Below are 7,091 nucleotides of genomic sequence, written 5' to 3' on the forward strand. Positions count from 1 at the left end.
GATAAATCACAAATTTATACTCTCAATCCACTCTATAATTTACAACTGTATTTAGATAACTAATGAATATTTTAAACTTGCTGTACAATGAGCTTCTGCTCTTCCCTCCAAACCCGTGTTTCCCACAGTTTTTATGATTTTCTGCCAATGAATTGTGCCATTCTTGAGTTTATCTTTCAATTTGTCAACAAATCATGTTTGCTTTACTTTTAAAATATGTCCTAAAATCTAACCAGCTATTGACATCTCTTATTTGGATCACCACACTGGCATTCCTACTCGTCTCACTGTCTCTAACCTTTTTACCAACCGTTACTTCTTAAGACACCAGCCAGAGAATGCCCACTTAACAATTAGTTATATGATTCACCACTTCATCTGAAAACCTCCAAAAGCTTCCTATTCAGTCTAAGGTAAATATTGAAGTGTTTGCAGTTGCCTTTAAATCCTATCACACCTTAAAGTACATAAGCCCGCCCACTAACTCTGTGACCTCAGACTGTCACAGTTCATGCTTTCCCTTTCTGGTATTCTCTTTCCTAATGTATATGTATGGTGAAGTCCTTCCTCTTTCCTCAGGGCTTTGCTTACATGACATCTTTTTAGTAAGGTCCCCTCTAACACTACTGAAAATTTTAACTCCCTGGCATTCCTCATCCTCCTTTCTTCTTTTATTTTTCTCCACAGCATTTTCACTATTTGACTTTCTGTACTTTATTTTATGTTTATTCATTTTATATTGCCTGTCTCTTCCTTATTAGGTAAGCTCCAGTTTTTAGAATCTTACCTTAAACATAGAGCATTTAATTTTTATTGGCTAAATGGATGAATGCAAGAATGAACAGTCTGATAAACTGCAACTACTGCTGGTGGTGCCACTGCTATGTTCACATTATGATGAAAAACTTCCAAGAGTTTCTTCTCTTTAAATGCACCTCATACAAAATTAAAGCTTCCTGGACAGTCATCTGATTGGTTGAGATAAGATTCCTTGGTTATCCCAGTTTTACCATGTAAAAGGAGAGGGGAGATATGGTCCCCTATTTGTTAACTGAAACAAACCATCCCACTCTGACTTTACAAAATAGCAAGAGGTGATTCTCAATAGTAAATCTTATTCTTATGAGAAAGGTGGATTTAATCATGGCCATCAAAAGTATTTCCATATTCATGGGGCCAGCCCAGTGGTGTAGTGGTTGGGTTCGCACACTCTGCTTTGGTGGTCTGGGGTTCCTGGGTTCAAATCCCAGGCATGCACCTACACACTGCTCATCAAGCCATGCTGACGTGGCATCCCACATACAAAATAGAGAAAGACTGGCACAGATGTTAGTTCACGGCCAATCTTCCTTACCAAAAAAATACATATATATTTCCATATCCAATATATATCCAGCACAGTTTTAAGGCATGGGAAATAAATAAAGTTTATTGAATATTTAGTATATACAATGTAACTTGCTAAATAATAACCTGCATTTTTTAAATCATTCATCACAACTGTCTTGACCACATATTGTTCTTATTACCTTTTTGAAAGGAGAAAACTGGTTCTAAGTTGCAGCAAAAGAGTCAAGATTTAAAAACAGGGGCAAGCCCAGTGGCACAGTGGTTAAGTTCGCACATTCTGCTTCAGCGACCGGCGACCCGGGGTTCGCCAGTTTGGATCCTAGGTTCAGACATGGCACTGCTTGGCAAGCCATGCTGTGGTAGGCGTCCCACATATAAAGTAGAGGAAGATGAGCATGGATGTTAGCTCAGGGCCAGTCTTCCTCAGCAAAAAGAGGAGGATTGGCAGCAGTTAGCTTACGGCTATTCTTCCTCAAAAAAAAAAAAAAATAAAATTAAATAAATTATTAAGAAAAAGGATTTAAAAACAGACATCTCTAATGAAAATGCCTGTCTTAACATCTCTCTTTTTGACTTATTAGTCAAATATTTGTATATCGTCTCTTAAGCATTATCGTACATAGTCTTAGAGATATAAATTAAAAATACATTTCTTTTAAAGATCCTGATTTCAATTCTTTTAGATCATTGCACTACTATTCACAATAGCCAGAACATGGAAACAACTCAAGTGTTCATTGACAGAGGAATGGATAAAGAATATGTGGTATATCCATACGATGAAATAGTATTTAGCTTTAAAAAAAATCCGGCCATTTGTGACAACATGGATGAAACTGAAGGAAATTTTGCTAAATGAAATAAGCCAGTCACAGGACTGGCCTCATGACAAATACTTCAGGACAAATACTTCGTGATTCCACTTCTATGAGGTATATAAAATAGTCAAACACATAGAAGCAGAGAACGAATACAATAGTGGTTGCTAGGGGCTGGGGGAGGGGTGAGGGAAATGGGGAATTTAAAGTTTCAGTTATTCTAGAAGAATACGTTCTAGAGATCTGTTGTATAACATAGTGCCTGTAGTTAACAAGACTGTATTGTGCACCTCAAAATTGGTTAAGAGGGTAGATCCCATCTTAAGGGTTCTTACCACATACGTAAAAAAATAAAAATAAAGAGACATACATAAGTAAACTCTGAGAGGTGTAGGATATATCTATTATCTTGATCATGGTGATGGTATAACAGGTATTTTCATATGTCCAAACTTACCAAAATTGTACAAATTAATTATGTCCAGTTATTTGTATATAAAGCTGTTAAAATTTAATTAATTAATTAAGAATACATGTGAAAAAGTCTCTGCCATCCCAGAATAGTCCATAGAAAGCATGTATAGAACCAGCGATAATGTAAAACATACAATGTAATGATTAAGTTTGTATAAGTGCAATGTAAGTGATTCAATATATTGAAGATTCATAAAACAAAGATAAAATCTCTGAGTGGATTAACTAGAGAAACAATGAGAAAATAAGCAAACCATGGATAGGTGAATGTTTGGGAGAAGCGTATCTTGGGAAAATATTATATGTGAACAATGGAACAGCGGCAACTTGGGCCACATAAGACTTTGAGAAAGAAAACAAACCAATTGTATTGAGTTAAGTGAAAGCACTTGAAATTTTTGAAAATCTCCAATTCTGAAATAAATAGCCAAACATCAGACAGTAGGCAGTACATTCTTGATCAAGCGTAGAATCTCCTTACAGAGCATCTATTTATTACTAAAATGAAGAAAACAAGACCCTTGAAGGTTTTGGTAAGGATTAGATAAAGTGCGCATAAGGCATCAGGTACAGTGCTTCCAAGGGGGTGTTCATGATATTTTAGCAGCAGACATGATCTAATTGAGGAAATATTTTAATAAAGTGAATCTAGAAGTGATAATATAAGACTGATATTGGAAGAAATGGTTTCAAAATACTCCCTTTTTGTAATTCATTTTTAGCAAAATTATCAAATGAGAGAAAATAAATAGAAACAGAAGATTGGTTCCTTAGTAAAACATCATCCTCTTTTCATGCAAAAGCACGAAAAATACAGAATGGCAGTAGAGGAAATAGAGAACCAATAAGTTATCTCAGCAGATTGTCCATTAATTACATTTTCCTACCAGCGTTTATGGCGGAACATCAGCAGATTTTTAACTATCTTAGAATAACTGCCAAAAAATCAGCTAAAACAAAACAAAAACAACAAAAAAGTACCAGCTTAAAACTAAGATGAAATGTTTAACATATTGCAATGGGCAGTAAAAAATAGAAAACATTACAATTTGTTTATCATCACGTCTTGGCTTCTAAGGATGATTTTTGGAGAGCAAATGTCAGCTATCAGAGGGTCCGTGCTAGAACCTCTACTGTCTGATCAATCAGTTGATCATAAACTGATGCTGCTGCTTTATAGCAGAGAGAAAACTGCTAATTTGGCTATTACTCTACTGTAAAGCAGCTGTGATCACAACCTCCTGAGCACTGAAAATACTTCCTCCCAGACTAGTGTAAAACTTTCACAGGGAAAACTTCCAAAAGAGCTAAATATGCATATTTCATAATTTACTGAGATATATTTTGCATCATGCTGTTATATTCTGCAACTCAGCAAGCATAAATATCATATCCTGGGACTTTTCCTCTCATAAAGTGTGTTACAACAGTCAAGTACAAGATACACCTTTTTATAATCAATATACTTCATTTGAGCTTAAGTGGCAACCCTAGGGAGAAAATAAAAAAGAAAAGCATAGCTAATCAAAGACTTCCATAAATGTCATCTCCCCATCCCCCATGCAATTTATACATTTTGTTTTAATTTGCATAGAATTTACATACTCTTCATGAATTTATAAAAATTCCCATAGTTTTATATTTAGTCTAGAGTGTTAAGATGTTTAAATTTGAAATATAGCTCAGGGACATTAACAATATTGATGCAATATTATGGTTTGGGGGACCTAATTTTGGAAATAACTACTACTTATATAAATTGGTATGTGGCAAAAACCAAGTTTTATTGTAGTGAATGATAACCAAGGATATTTATCTGAACTTTAAAATTGATATGTTAGTGAAAATGGCATTGTCATCAAGAGTACTGTCTCTGTTCATAAATAAATCTAACCATATGTTCTTTTGACATACTTCTTTGTTTTTTAAAAAATGTTCCTAAGTAAATGAAAACTCAAAATTATTCATAGATAAGACAACTTCATCATTGCATTTCCCCATGATACATTTATGAAAATGATAAAGCCATATTTATGTGTGTTAAATATTTGCAATAAGGTAAATGTGGACACAGCAAGGCCTCGGCATCAACGTGATTGAGAATGTCTGTTGTTTCCTTTTCAGACTGTCCTTTCAGGATCTCTGCAAACTTATCATGTATCTAAACACATAAGTAGGTTAAATGGACCTAAAGTTGTTTTTTTTTTTTTGAGGAAGATTAGCCCTGAGATAACATCTGCTGCCATTTCTCCTCTCTTTGTTGAGGAAGATAGGCCCTGAGCTACCATCTATGCCCGTCTTCCTCTATTTTATGTGTCCGAGCCTGCCACAGCATGGCTTGATAAGCAGTGTGTAGGTCTATGCCTGGGATTTGAACCCTGGGCTGCCTAAGCAGAGTGCACAAATTTAACTGCTGCACTACCAGGCTGGCCCCAGACCTAAAGATTTGAAGGTGTTTCAAATGTTTAAATTACTGTTGTAGGCTGCAATAACAATGACCATTTTGTGATCACTTGGGACAGATCACTTGGGACAATCTTCTCATATTGACCTGCATTCTTAAGATTTACCACACATACAGACAATGATAAACAAAAATAAATCACAAGCAATTACCGTGTCTTATAAGTTTTAGAACATCTCAAAAACAGGGCAAAAAAAGTGTGCAATATATATTGTGTAATTGTCCAATGTCCGGTACCGGAGTGTACCCAAAGGTCTCCCACTACCACTACAATAATCACAGTCTCTGAGCCTTTACACTGAGTACACAAGTGGAGTAATCGCCATAAGAGCTTTGAAAGGCATGGAACCTGCTATTTGAACTCAGAAAAATTTCCATGGTCGATTTAGATTCAGGGTAATACAGTCATGAAAATAACTTAACAAATCCTCTTCCTTTTTGAATCTTCATAATAAAGTTGTAATCTTCCTCTATGTGCCTTTGATTCAATCAAGGTTCACACAGTCTAGGATTCTGTCCCTTCATTTGCGCCATGTTTAACTCGCATTCTGAATCCCTCCTTTCAGTCTTCTCTGTACATTTTAAAATGTACAACTGAAGGCTGGGGGAACTGGGTGAAAGTGATCAAAAAGTACAAACTTCCAGTTACAAGATGAGTAAGTTCTGGAGATGTGATGTGTAGCATGATGACTATAATTAACAATATTTTATTGTGCATTTGAAAATCACTAAGAGAGTAGCTCTTAAAAGTTCTCACCACACAAAAACCGTGTAACCATATGAAGAGATGGATGTGCTAATTAACCTTATTGTGGTAATCATTTTTCAATATATATGTATATCAAATTATTACATTGTAAACCTTAAACTTACACAGTGATATATGTCAATTATATCTCAATAAAACTGGAAAAATGTACAACTATTCCACATATTTTTAAAAATCTCGTTATGATTACTCTGTTCCATAATCTTATTACATTTATACGTTTTTAAACAAACTGATGATTATTCTAAATTGGCCATATTATTTCTTTACATAAGTAAAGTATAATACTTAATGAAATATAATTCTCTCTGGAACAGAACTCAATGCTTAGCTGACATTTCTTTATAGTACCAGCTCTGTGTGGGCAATCTTATCCACTTTATACTCTCGCCTGTACTCTAAGGACTTCTGTACCAATTACTTCAACTTAGAGACTTCTTATCACACCTGCAGGACTGTCTGCTGTACAACTCAAGGCACTTCAAATTTACCACATTCAAAATTCAACTCATCTTCCCTCATTCTTCATCAATTATGATGACCCCCCTATAGCCTCAATATCAATGGGTGGTATGAGCAATGACCAAACTATTTAGACTAGAAAACTAGAAGCTTCTTTATCCCCAGAAAAACTCAAGTATTACTTATTGCCTATCTTACTTCTTAGTTTCCATGAAACACATTCTTTCATCTTTATATTATCTCTGCTAATTTTACACATTTATGATACAGAGTATTGCAATTGTGTTCAACTGGCCTCTTCATCTTCAATTTTAACTCTTTGAAATTTATCCTCTACCAAGCGGGAAAAGAATCAGTTAAAATAATGATTTTAACATCTTCATTTACTCCTTATCATCCATAGATGATACTAAAGCTCTTAGTCTAATAAATGAGGTCCCCCATTTTCTTTCCCTTACCAACTCATCCAGCATTAGCCCTAGTCACTCCTATCTTCACGTTCTACACTATAGCAGCTATTCAAACATGCCCTACTATTTCTGGGAAATGCTTCTGTTCACATTGCTTTCTCTGCTAGGAACAGCCTTTCCTCTTATTCATTTCTCATTGCCTAATTTTCCGATTTGCAATTTATTGAAGCTTTCTTTGACCCTTCCTACTGTTTCATCACAGATTGACTAGGTACTTACTTCTGTACTCCCACTGTACCTTTTTATATCTTTATATAGAAATTTTATTTTAATTAAATGTTTAA

This window comes from Equus quagga, chromosome 6 (assembly GCF_021613505.1).
Source record: "Equus quagga isolate Etosha38 chromosome 6, UCLA_HA_Equagga_1.0, whole genome shotgun sequence".
Lineage (NCBI taxonomy): Eukaryota > Metazoa > Chordata > Mammalia > Perissodactyla > Equidae > Equus > Equus quagga.